This window comes from Dipodomys ordii, unplaced genomic scaffold (assembly GCF_000151885.1).
Source record: "Dipodomys ordii isolate 6190 unplaced genomic scaffold, Dord_2.0 Scaffold42, whole genome shotgun sequence".
NCBI lineage: Eukaryota > Metazoa > Chordata > Mammalia > Rodentia > Heteromyidae > Dipodomys > Dipodomys ordii.
The window spans coordinates 7,203,162-7,217,586 of NW_012267258.1; positions in this window are offsets into that span (position 1 = coordinate 7,203,162).

The following is a 14,425-nucleotide window of genomic DNA, read 5'->3' on the forward strand; positions in this document are numbered from 1 at the left end:
AAATGGGTGACTTGGAAGAAAAGGTCTTTTTTGTAAGAATAAATTATCTGCACAATGTTCCTGATTTAAGTTACAAAAGACAGAGGAGGGGCCACTTTTACACCATTACTTCAGAGCAGATTCCTATAAATAAGATGTCTCTAGATGTCTGTGTGTGTGAGTGTGTATGTGCACACATGCATGTGTGTGTACATGAACATATGCATGTGTTATGTTGTATGTGATAGTATGCCAGGTCCATCAATGGCAGGTTTCTCAAAAAAGGGAGTTTCAGGATCTAAAAAAACATTCATGCTTATTAATCCCTTGAGAGATTTTTCTGCTGATCACCCAAGGCAAGGCTCTGAAATTTACCATACATCTAAACCTATTTACAAGCTGTCTTTCCACATGTAAAACTGAAAATTTGGGAAAATTGGTTTGGTAATATATGACATTAAGAGAAGTCACTAAAAGTCTTGGCCAGCTATTATCTATTTATTTATGGTCTTGGGTTGATCCTACAAGGCATAATACAGTAAATGCAAGATAAGGGGCCATGCTGGGTGGGGGTGGGAGCAAAAAGGGGCACATGCTATTTTGTGGCCAGAAAAGGATTTTTAAAATCCGTGTGCAGAGGACACATGGATGGAATTATCACAATAGAACCCCGTTATACTGTGAATGTACACTAACAAAAAAGAAAAGAGCTGGGTGCTGGTGGCTCACGTTTGTAATCCTAACTATTATTCAAGAGGCTGAGATCTGGGGATCATGGTTCATAGGCAGGAAAGTCCATGAGACTCTTATCTCCAACTAACCACCACCAAAAAGCTGGAAATGAAGCTGTATCTCAAAGAGTTAGAGCAATAGCCTTGAACGAAAAAGCTCAGGGACAGCACCCAGACTGTGAGTTCCAGCCCTAGGACTCTCTCTCTCTCTCTCTCTCACACACACACACACACAGTTGGCATTATGCTGGAAATGAGTTGGCTTAGATGGGGAAAGGAGGTAAAATGTAATCTTTAGAGCACGTTTAAACATCTCAGTCTTTAAATTCCCATGGCATGGCCCACAAGAAGAGCACACTGCTGGCACAGGCATGTTAGATTTAGTTGGTTATCTCATTTTAAAAGGTTAAATTCATCTCTAGATCTGGACAACAGCTTGGTTGGATCCTCCCCAGCTTCGATTTTTCTAGCCTGTGTTTCTAATCCGTTCAGCCAGACTTCCCAGCGCAGCCCACATAGTCCCAGAAATCAGTTCCTATCACTTTTCCCAATGGCATTGCATTTCTCTTGAGCAGGCCAGCCATTTCATTCTTTCACAGGGGTTAGGCTGAGACCACCTACATCAGAAGCATCGGGAGGTCTTGTTTAAAATGCACAGTTCTGCCAGGCACCTGTGGCTCATACTTATAATCCTAGCTACTCAAGGAGGCTGAGATGTGAGGATTTCTTGAAGCCAGCAGGAAAGTCTTTGAGACTCTTATCTCCAATTGACCACCAAAGAGCTGGAAGCAGTGCTGTGGTTCAAAGCAGTAGAGTACCAGCCTTGAGCAGAAAAGCTCAGGGATATTGCCCATGCTGAGTTCAAGGACCAGGAACCCTTCCCACTCCCTCTCCCCCCCCCCCGCCCGTATGCACACACACATACTGTATGCTTCTAAGTCTTTCCAAAGATTCTGTCAAGGAATCTGTATTTTCAATGATATTGACACTTGAGTTGGAGAACCACTAAACAACTGAACAATGTTGAGGAACAACTCAACAATTCTCACCAGCCTTCATTTACTCAGAAAAGCGAAGTGGAGGCTGAGGCTGGCCTCTTTCTCAGGAAGGCCTTTCTGGTTTCTAACTGTCAGGAGTAGCAGAGAGTTTAAATTCTGAACCCATTTTCAGGCAGGGTTGGCAGTTAACACACATACACATACACACACACACATATACACACACAAGCCTAGATAGATATAAATTGCAGACAAATAAAACAATGTCTAGTTTAGTATCTGTGTGTCTCCAAATATTCATCATCCACCCTGGACACTAGACCACAGGGATGGGGCCAAATGATCTTGGACTGCAAGTCCTAAAACTGTAAGCCAGTATAAAGTTGCTTTTCAATTAAGTTGCCAGACCTAAGTTGCTTTAGTAAGTTATTTTTGGCATCATGATGAAAATCGGACTAATGTACAGCTCATGGCCATGTACTTTCTTCTCAAGTCTGTTCTATGCCAGCATTGGACAAATACTTTAGGAGCAAAGCTTGGCATTTTACCAGTGATTTAGGAAGTTCAGGCAATTTGTTCTAGCAATAACAAAGTGTGAACTTTTACAAAGATTGAGGAAAGTTCATTATCATTTTCTTTCTTTTTTTAAAATAAGTTTTTTTATTGTGAAAATACTGTACAGAGGAGTTACAGTTACATGAGCAAGGTAATGAGTACATTTCTTATCCAGCATTGTTGCCTCCTCCTTTGTTTTTCTCCTACCATCCCTTCCCTCCTATCTCCACAACTACACTCCCCCCCCCCACATTACCCTCTCCTCGCTTAAATTGTAATGGGTCCATCTGTATCCCGATTTAAACAGTTTGTTTTCCCTTCCCCTCCCCAAATTATATCAACATCAAATACAGTGGAAGCAGGGGTTATACCATGGGGGAGGGACATACAAAGCAACAAAAAACATCTTATAAATATGTTAGAAACAATCTCAAGAAAGAAAAACCATTTGAATCCTTATCTTGGGGTTCATTTCACCTAGCATCAACTTATTTGACCTTTTCTGCTTGACTCAGACATACACTGGTTATTGCAAATAAGGGAAACCATGGGACCTATGTTTCTTTGGGCCTGGCTTACTTCACTTAATATAATTTTTTCCAAGTCTTTGCATTTCCTAACAAATGGGGCAATGTCATTCTTTCTGATGGAGATATAGAATTCCATCCATTCATCTACTGAGGAGAATCTGGGTTGGTTCCATATTTTAGCTATGGTATATAATGCTGCAATAAACATAGTTGTGCTGGTAGCTTTAGAATGGTCTTGTTTGGGATCATTTGGGTAAATGCCCAAAAGTGGGATTGCTGGGTCATAGGGGAGCTCTATGTGGAGTCTTTTGAGGAACCTCTGTATACTACTTTCCAAAGTGGCTGAAAAAGTTTACACTCCCACCAACAACGGAGTAGTGTTCCCTTCTGGCCACATCCCCTCCAGCATCTGTTATTAGATTTCTTGATTATAGCCATTCTAACTGGAGTGAGGTAGTATCTCAATGTTGTTTTGATTTGCATTTATTTTATGGTTAGAGAGGTTGAGCATTTCTTCATGTGTCTATTGGCCATTCTTATTTCCTCTTCAGAAAAGTTTTTTCTTTGAATGTTAGTGTGTGTGTGTGTGTGTGTGTGTGTGTGTGTGTGTGTGTGTTGGGGCTAGAACTCAGAGCCTGGCACTATTCCTTAGCTTTTTCTCTTAAGGCTTTTGTTTTTATGGTAACTAATTAGAGATAAGAATCTCACAGACTTTCCTGCCTAGCCTGGTTTAAACAATGATCCTCAGATCTCAGCCTCCTGAGTAACTGTCATTACAGGTGTAAGCCACCAACACCAATCAACTCTAGTCTTATTGTTACTGATATTTCTAATTCCAAATATTAACAGCAACACTGAGTGTGCCTATTTCACACTTCTTTTTCCTATTTGCTTAAAGCCATCATTATGTTGGAGTAACTCTTCCTAAATTACTTCAGTAAATTTTGGCAGTTGCTCAGCATCCAAATATTTTACCAAGTAAAGAATGCATATGTCTTGTAGTCTCTTATTGTCAACTTATTTGTCTGCTTTTGAGGACATTTCCTGTAAAGTAATCACTTGTCTAGCGCAAATGTAGAGTTTAACTTGGCAGACTTTCAGCAAGACACAGTTGAAAAGCTTTTGTGGTTCTTTGCAATATCTAGGGGAAATACTTGGTTACTTAAAATGTATAACAAATTCATAAGTATTAAAAGGAGCAGCCAGCTGCTGGTGGATCACACCTGTAAATCCCAGTTACTCAGGAGGCTGAGATCTGAGGATTATGGTTTGAAGCCAGCCCAGGCAGAAAAGTCCATGAGACTCTTATCTCCAATAAACTACTAAGAAAAAGTCAGAAGTGGCGCTGTGGCTCAAGTGGTAGAGTGTTAGCCTTGAGCAAAAGGAGCTCAGGGACAGTGCCCAGGCCCAGAGTTCAAACCACATGACTAGCAAATAAAAAAAAGAGCATACTTTAGGTTTTTAATCATTTATATACTTCTGAGTACAAACACAAAGATAACTCAAAATTAGCATTTCTAAATCTCAGCCATGAAAGTTGAAAGTGTTGCACAACTAAATGTAAAATGTATACGGGAAGCAGGCAGTCCATTACTATCTGATATTTATTCAAGTATAATGAATAGACAAGGACATGCCAATCAGTAGACTGTGACATGTTCTCATTTTCTGGGTGAACAGACTTAAGTTAGGCACGTTGGGACTCATTTATTTATGTAATCCTAGATACTTGGGTTGCAGAGATTTGAGGATTGAGGTTCAAAGCTAGTCTAGGCAAGAGAGTCAATGAAATTCTTATCTCCAATTAATCACCAAAAGGCTGAAAGTAGAGCTGTGGCTCAATTGGTAGAGTGCTAGCCTTGAGCAATAAAAGCTCAGATACAGAGCTCAGGTTTTGATTTCAAGTCCTGGGACTGACAGAGAGAGAGAGAGAGAGAGAGAGAGAGAGAGAGACAGAGACAGAGACAGAGACAGAGAGGAGAGGGAGAAGGAGAAGGAGAAGGAGGGAAAGAGAGGGAGGGAGGGATGGAGAGAAGTGAGGGAGAAGGGAGAGGGAGAAGAGAGGAAGAGGAGAGGGAGGAGGAGGAGAAAAGGAGGGATAGGGAGAGAAGATATATATATATATATATGCATAATGGCACACGTGTTTAATTTTAAACATTTTTTAAAAGATCACATATGTATATCAAAGAGCTTTTGCAATGTTTGGGAACCTATACAATGTAACCCTACATTTTATATGTAGTGTGAAATTCTTTAAAATTGCAGAGTGATTCTCTTTTGCAATCCTCTGTTTTCATCATATGCTTTTAATAATGGTGACGTTTGCAGAGTCAAGGTTAAAGAACAGATTTTTCCTGGTTGTCTTCTGCAGGTCTTGAACATTCTAAATCACCCGTGATTCTCAATAGGATTTATTGGGTTGACAACAAAACAAAATAAAACAAAACATGTCTTCAAAGTCTAAACTTGAGTAAATAAAGTATAGCATTTCAGTCTTATGGAGATCTCCGTGTCCTGGATTCTTCTAAACAAACTGTGAAGGAATTCTAGGATTTTCATCAAAAACAAGAGTATCTCCTAAACCAAATGTATAGTTGAAGGCTTGCTCTGAACTTTTAAAAAGAATGCTCTTAAAAGAAAGAGCTGGGCAAAGAGAAAGGAGGAATTAAGATGTGAAATTTTGGCAGGTAAGATTTTTTTCTCCATGAAGAAAAAAAGACTAGATTCTGATTTACAAATAAATTATTTTTATTACCATGCTATAATATGAATGACTTTTCTTAATTGGTCTAGGCTTGGTAGCTTAAGAACAAATAAAAGAATTATCAATATCTCTTGTTAGTCTTTTCCCTGCCCAATATTTTGGATCACTATAGCCATACATCCAAGTGTAAGACTATCTTTAGAACTTTCCAGACTGGGTCTCAGATTGGTAATATTTTATTTTGTGACTTCTTTGGTCTTGTGCAAAGAAAATTACCAATACTGAGAATCATGTGTCCATTGAAATAGACTAGAGAAGAAAAGAAAGAAATACAGTGGAGAAATGATAATGTTGTTTAAATAAAAAACATTTTTCATAGAAAAGAAAAATGTTGCTAGTGTGTCTTCCGGGGAAGGAAGCAAAATGGGCGATGATCTTCTACATCAAATATTCTTTCCCCTCTAATAATAAACACAGCAATTCTTTTAGGAATGATGATGAAAAATCTACCTCTAATTCAACAGTGGACATGATTGTGCAACTTTGGGAAAACATCTGACAATATCTTTATGAGTAAATAAATGGTTTCCTTTTGTATGAAGTTTATTTTACAAGACGGTGGTTTGATAGGTGCGTATTGGTTTTTGTTTATCCTGGCTCCGGGGACTCACTCTGTGTTCTGCTTTTCATAAATTTCTCCTTGTTTTCAATGGTGACAGATATCCCTTGAATATGGTATATGAAACTATCTTAGCACCAAACTCGAACTATCTAACCTTATTTATGTCTGTCTTCCATCCTTAAACGCAAACAGCTGTACACACATTCATCTGTCTCATGTCTGAGCAAGTACTGCTGTCCAGAACTTCATAGACACAAATAAATGCTCTTCCCTTTTATGGGGAATCATGGTTGGCTCAGCAGGAGGGTTGAAACCCACATGCATTTTTCAAAATCTTACTTGCACAAACAAAAAAAATAACAGAGGAAAAGTACAAACAAACTAGCTTTTACAGTCAGCTAACTTTACAGTCAGTACAGAATGGCTGAAGAAGATCTGTTCTCCCCCCCCCCAAAAAAAAACAAAGATTAAATAAACAATGTTCAAAAAATACAATTTGACAAATACTTTAGAGAGAAAGTTTTGTTCCGGAGAAGGAAAAGTAGGGCATAGTTTGATAATGTTGGTATGATGTTGAGTAAGAAGTTAGCTCACTGATTGGCAGTGACTTGAGATGAGTGAAATGTTTGGTATGTTTCTTAAAGACTTTGAGAAGTCACAACCCATTCTGATTTCAAGACGTTCCCAATTCTAATGATAGAATTAAGGAATATGTTTATCTTTATTTCAGTCTCGGTGTAGAATGTATTTCCTAATTTAAATAATAACTGTAAACGCACTTGTTTTTGAAACAGTCCCTCTGTGTAGCCCACTCCATGCTTGAACATCGGTATCTTCCCACTTCAAGTCTCTGAAGGCATATAATTGGTAATGATGTTTTTTTTTGGGGGGGTCCGGTTGTGGGGCTTGAACTCTGGGCCTGGGCGCTGTCCTTCAGCTCTTCAGCTCAAGGCTAGCGCTCTACCACTTGAGCCACAGTGCCACTTCCGGCTTTTTTCTTTTTGTTTATGTGGTGCTGAGGAATCGAACCCAGGGCCTCAGGCATGCAAGGCAAGCGCTCTACCACTGAGCCACCTTCCCAGCCCATGATGTTTTTTTTTTTTTTTAAGTGAGAGAGATTGTCAGAAGGTAATTTTCCATAGGTCTTCGTATTTGAGATGGAGATCTTGCTGGCTTTTTTATTTTTTCGGCTTATATTGGCCTTGAACCTCAATCTTCCCAGAGGCTGCCTCATAGCTGCTCTGAGCCACTGTGTCTGGTGTGCTATATTTGGAAATTCATTTATTTCCCCTTTTGTTCATTCTGCCATGTAACAGATCCACATGGACTCAGTCTCTATGTCTATGTTAAGTGATCTGTTAAGAACTGCAGAAGGCTGAACCTACCACTTGCAGCCTTTGTCTGATGAGCCCATTGGTCATTACAAAAATGCTCATTCAACTATAAATACTAAATGCATTGAAGGGAAAGAATAAATCATAATTACATTGAGACAGTCTATAATTGAGCTGGCATAGATAAAACAATAGAGTAGAATAAAATCAAGAATCAGAGCCACACACTTAAAAAACTTGGTATATGTCAGGTATGGCTTCCTAAATAAGTAGGGAAAAGAAATACTATCCAAGGCAATTCACTGTCTAGATTGGGGGAAATATTAAACCTATTCCTACAGACAAATTAAATTCTAACAAGGTAGTGCCCCAAAATTAAAAAAAATCAAACCCCCAAATTAGAGAAGAGAGAGCCCCATAAAGTAGAGTACCCAATTATTATTTGCCCCCTAAGGAAGACACTGTATGAAAGAAAATGTGTTCATTACCTGACTATGTAATTAAAATCCCTCTGTATATCACCTTTATATTAACAATTAAGTAAATTAATTATTAAACAAAGAAAAGGAAGCAATAAAATAGCCATAAAAGATATGTATATGACTAAATAGTTACGAGTTTATTTTCTTTCCACATTTTTATTGTTATTATAATGATGATGTACAGAATGGTTACAGTTTTGAAGTCAGGTAATGAGTATATTTTGGGGGGGGACCATGTCATTCCTTCCCTTGTTCTCTCCCAGTTTTCCCTTCCATTCCCACCTACAAGTTGTATAGTTCATTTTCCACATAGTGTGTAGTGAGTGCCACTGCTGCATTTGTTCACCCTTTATCCCTCCATTTCTGTGCTCTCCTTACCCTTCCAAAGACAGATAAGCAAAAAAAAAATAAGACAAAAAGAAAAGAACAGCAACAACAAAGAAAAACCACTTGTTTCCATTTCTTTGAGTTCATTTTGATAGGTATTACTTTATATGATCAGAGGCAGATAGGCATTGTGCCTTTGTGTTCCTATCTTAAGAGTATCCTCCTTTGGTCTCACTGTGTGTGAATGCCCAGAGTCTTGTATAATTTATTATGACCCAGTGAATTTTAGGTCTAGCTTCCGCAGATGAGAAAACATGTGCCATTTGTCTCTCTGAACTTAGTTTACCTCACTTAACATGATTTGCCAATCCATTTCCCTGAAAATATCATAACATTATTCTTTCTAATGGGTGTGTAAAATTCCATCATGTATAGGTACCACATTTTTTTTGATCCACACATCTATTTGCAGGGCATCTGAGCTGTTTCCACAACTTGGCTATTTTGAATAGTACAGAAATAAACATGGATGGGCAAGTAAGTGTCTTTGTAGCAAACAGGAATTCAAGAAGAAACTGTAGATAGTTCAACATACTTCTATTTGGCAAAAACATATTGTACAGGTTTCTTTCCATCCCAAGAATTGTTAATGATTGCCAAGAATGGCTGTTATTCCCTGAGAAATACAAGATGGTTCAATATTGTAATCTGCCGAACCATGAAGTCTGAGTTCAAATCCTGGCTCTTTAGGTAGCTAGTTTTGTGCTTGAGGAAATATGCTAAAATTTCTTGGGGCTCCATTTTCTTCACAAATAGAAATAGCTCAATTGTAGAGCAGTCATCAAAGTTTGATAAGTCATGTGCAGCAACACAGAATGCATGTTTGGTGTATAATAAATATTGAACATCATTTGTATCATGAGTAGGATCCATGAAATTTGGGAAGGGCCTTCAGACTTGATGTAGGATAGTGTTGGAATTTAAGTGAATATTAACCTAGAAGCTCTAAGAAATGGAACGAGATGTATTTTATTCATAGTCTGCTTCTGTACCACTACCTACACATAATTAAAAAAGAAGTGAAATAGGCTGTTGGATTTCTAAGAGTGATTTCATCTGTACCCAGACTTTATCCCAATCCACTTGACACTTAACAAATGTATATTTGTCTTGGAAAATGAGTTCAGACAGCCAAATAAATCTATTCAAGTCTATGAAAATTTAATGTCTAACTGTCTAAATATTTAATGCCTAAATATCTCTAGGTTCATAATCATTAGAATTGTAACCTTATTCTGGGTCTTATCCTGAGTAGAAAAGAATGTCTGGGATAGAAACTCCTTCTTAGAATTTCTAACCTTTCACAAGTCTTCTGTGGAACTGTGATGATGAAGGATGACATTTATGAGCAATTGATGTTGTTCTAACAGAAAGTTTGAGTTCTTGCCTTGTTTCCTCTCTCTCTTCCTCCAGATCCTTCTTGTTGAATCTGTGAATGGGCTCCTTAGCAGGCTTTGACCTGTTCAGTTATTGAGCCAAATCTGACTGGGGCAGGATGTAAAGTTAGCCAAATCTTTGGAGGGTCTTCAATTGAGTCATGCTGGCAGCCCACCGGGTGTGCTGGGATGGGAATGGAGTCCCCGGAACCCTGAGTGGGTGACTCACCTCAGAACTTCTTCCTCTTCCCTACTACTCACTCCTGGCTTAATTCCGGCTTCTTCCTCTTACTCCATGCCATAGAGAATGTTGTGAATTAGAAATCTTCTCATTCCTAGCCAGCATATTCATGTTCATGAATCTATTGCTGTGTTATGCTGTACTGGATGTGAAACTGTGTCTGGTTGGTGGCTGTGGTTGGTGGTGGTGGTGGTAGAGATGATGGTGCTAGGCTGAAGGCATTAAAAGGAAAACAGAAACCACAAATGCCTGAAGACAGTCGAGGATGCGGTCAACTTAAAACAAGCTCATCAGCAGATAGGTGTAGAACTTCCCAGATGTGGGATGATAGAGGAAAGTCCACAAAGTGGACATCACAAACATTTGATTTCCTATGAGCTTATTTCTCTTCCTGACAACAACTGACAATCAGATGTGATGGAAGGTTTCCTGAGCATTCATTGTTGATGCATGTTCAAGACATTCATTACTCATTCAACAGTATTTAAGTGTTTACTAACTAAGCAAATCCTCTGCTGTCGGCATCTGGAAAAATAAGAATGGTGGACTTATGGAGCCAGGGGAATAGAGAGACTTATTCTCTTTACTAGAGCACAACACAAGAAGTAGAACAGCATTCGTTCTTTCAATTGATGTTTATTGAGTCCTTTTTATATACATACTCAATACGTATGATGCGAAGGATACAGACAAGAAGGAAAACAATAAAAGTTTGGACTTCATCACACCTTTATTTTAGAAATGAGGACAAAACAAGCCATAAGTAGCCTATGTAGTAATTTTTATTTTATTATTTCATTTTACTTATTTTAATTTTAATTTTATTTTGTGCCCATACTGAGGCTTGAACTCAGGGCTTTGCACTCTTGCTTGGCTTTTTTCTTCAAGGCTGGTGGTTCTACCACTTGAGCCACAGTTCCCCTTCTGGCTTTTGGTTGGGTTAATTAGAGATCAGTGTTTCTAATATTATTTGCCACTAGTGGCTTTGTGTCTTGTCCTATAGATCTCAGCCTCCTGAGTTGGTAAGATTACAGGTGTGAGCCGTGGGCTCCTGGATGTCTAGGTATTTTAGATGATGATGACGATTATGATGATAAATCCTACTCTGAAAAGAGAAGTGAAGAAAGAGGAACAGGAACTCAATGTATGTACCCAGCTGAAGCATGCTGTTCTAGGAAGGATCTATTGAAATAAGGTTAAATAACTATTAAGAGAGAAGAGTTCCCTATTCTCAGAGAAGAAGCTTCAAGCACAGAGATACCAGGAAAGGTACTGGACTTTTGGAAGAAAAGCCAGAAGGCCAATGTAGCTGGAACAGAAATCATAATAAAGAGGTAGCAGATGAGAACAGAGGTGGCCAGCTGTGTCAGGTCCTTTGTGCATTGTGATCAATTTGGCTTAGACTTGGTCTTAGGTAGAAATCACTGGGATGGATAGCGGGTGACACATCCATCTAAGGACACTTATATGTGGCACTCAAATGTCTGGTGAACATCTAGGGTTGTTATGGTAACCCTGTCCTCAATGGCGTGGCCAGCCTGTGGCAGAAAGAAATGGAAAAATAAACCTTCCCCTAGATTTGAATAGAAGTATCACATTGCCTTTAAGTGTGTTAGATCATAACTATTACGAAAACATTATTCCCTAAAAACAACAACCAGCCAATGGCAACCATTCAATGACCAACATTGCTTGCTGGCCATCCTTGAGGACTTTCTTCCTTCTCCTGGCACTCATCCTTGATTCTTGTTGAAGGATGCAACTCATTCAGGCTCTCTATCCAGGTGCTTGGCTGGATTTTGTGGTCCAATTCAGGAACGGAGTTGTTATCAAGGCCCACATCAATGGGCGGAGTCCATCCTGCTTGAACAGTTTCAAGGATAAACTTGTGACTCAAACTCATCAACTCCAACCCAAGTGAATCTTTTGCCCTGGAAACACTCTTATAGCATGGACACATAGGACCTGGCTCTGCTGGGGCCATCTTGTGTTAAGGACTGATAAAGAAACACCAACTTCTGGTCAACCTATTTAAACTTGGGTGTGGGGAAGTGGCTACCAGAGACTCACACCTTTAATCCTAGCTAAATAAGAGGCTGAGATCTGAACTTTGGAAGCAAGTATTATCCTAATATGTTGACTTAGCATTGTATGCAAATTAATTAATAGCATATCAATGGTAACATCCTGTATTAAATATATCATAACTATTATGGGAAGTATTCTCCAAATAAACGAACCAACCAACAAACCAACCAATGAATTAAGCATTCAATCAACCAATTAACCAGACAATAAAGAAATGAATCAACCAACCAACCAATGAGTCATAAACAAACAAAGAGAGAAGAGTTATTTCCCTAATTATTGATATATCAAGGCATGATCATCTTCGGATCTTTCTACAAAACACTTCATTGGATAGCTGTATGTACAACAGTTAATACTGTAGGCATTGAATTGATATGATCTTCAGTGGGAATCTTAGCTCCATAAATTACTAGTTATCTTTCTGGCTAGTCAGGCTACCTCTTATCCCTAAAAGTTATTCTTACCTCCATAAAAGGCAATATAGTGAAATTCCCCTCGCCTTTGTCAAGTTCACAATTTCCCAACACAGTAAATGTGGGAACAAACTCATTGCATGGAACAATTTCACAAATAAGATTAATAAAGGTGAGGAAAGGAAGAGAATAATGGAAATTTTCTTTCTTAATAATCATTGAAGATAGTTTGATTTTTGTGGTATGCTTTTTGATGTAAGCCCTCAGAATTGATAACAGAGATTAGACAACAGCACAAAACAATGTGTTTCTACAATAAGGACCTAAGTTCATTGGCACTTATGTCTCTCAACAGGTTTCAGACGGCTCACTTACACTAGGACAAATAAATTATAAATTGAGAATGGATCAAAAGAGAACTGTGATAAAATATTAAAAGTGGTTTTTCATCCAGGCACCTGTGATTCACACCTGTGATCCTAGCTACTCAGAAGGCTGAAATCTGAGGACTGTGGTTCAAAGCCAGCCCCTGGCAGTAAAGTCTGTGATTCTCTTATTTCCAATTTATTATACAAAGTAAGCCAGAAGTGGAGCTGTGGCTGAAATGGTAGAGTACTGGTCTTGAGCAAACAGCTCAGAGTCAGCACCCACACTCAGACCCTGAGTTCAAGCCCCAAGACCAGCACACACACACACACACACACACACACACACACACACACATACACACACACACACAAAGTAGTTTTTCGTCATATGCATCATCTTAGATAAAGTATTAAAATATCTCTTCGAGCCGGGAGCAGGTGGCTCATGCCTATAATCCTAGCTACTCAGGAGGCTGAGATCTGAGGATTGCAGTCCAAAGCCAGCAAGGGCAGGAAAGTCCGTGAGACTCTTATTTCCAATAAAACAGCAGAAAACTGGAAGTGGTGTTGTGGCTCAAGTGGTAGAGCGCTCACCTTTTGCTGAAGGGCTGAGGGACAGTGTCCAGGCCAAGTTCAAGCCCTACAACTGACCAAAAAAATTTCTTTGAAAGGATTATTTTCTAAGATATACATCTGTCATTTTTAGTCATGATTATTATGACTAAATGTAAATTGACCAAAATGTAAATTGCAATTGAATTTTTTTCTCTTTTGCATTTTGTTTTATTCATTTGTCGAAAACCTTTATAAATATTTTAAAATGAAATGTGATTGATACTTTTTTCTAATCAGAGTAAAAATGTTTTCAAAGCAGTTTAAGGTTTTTAAAAATAAAGTAGATTTTTTTTAAATTAAAAAATTACCTGAGTCTTAATTATTAGAAGGCATTTCTGTAATGTGCAAGTTTACCAGGAAGTTTGACAATAAAATGTCCTAATTCTGGTTATCTTTTATGGAAACTTTATGTTTAGTGAATCATCAAGTACTTCTATTCTGGATAAAACCATACAGAAAGATATATAATTACTCTTCTAAAATTAATTCTAACTTATCAATCTTAATGGAAAAATGAAAATCTTTTAATATCTTCATGAAAGTTCTTTATAAAAATTGTTTCTACTATTTCAGACTCTCTGCATTACTTTTAACTATGAAATTTTGTTCTTGAACACATTTAAAAGAAATATATATGGTAAAACTCAAGTTTCTTTTGCATCTACTTAAAAATCTATAATAGGAAGCTTACAACAACATTCTCAATTTTTCAGGATCTTATATATTCCTTGGACTTGAAGAAAGCAATAAATTAAGAAAACAATTCCTTCTCTCCCTCCCTTTGGTCCATCCGTCCTTCCTTCCTTCCTTCTTTCCTCTATTTCTCTTTCTCTTACAAGCTCTCTTCCCTCCCTCCCTATATTTATTTCTTCCTTCTTTTCTTCCAATATGTCTATCTGTCTGTCTTGTTAATGTGCTGGTCCTGGGTCTTGAACTCAGGGACTAGGCACGTTCCTGAGCTTTTTTGCTCAAAGTAAGCACTCTACTTGTCTAAGC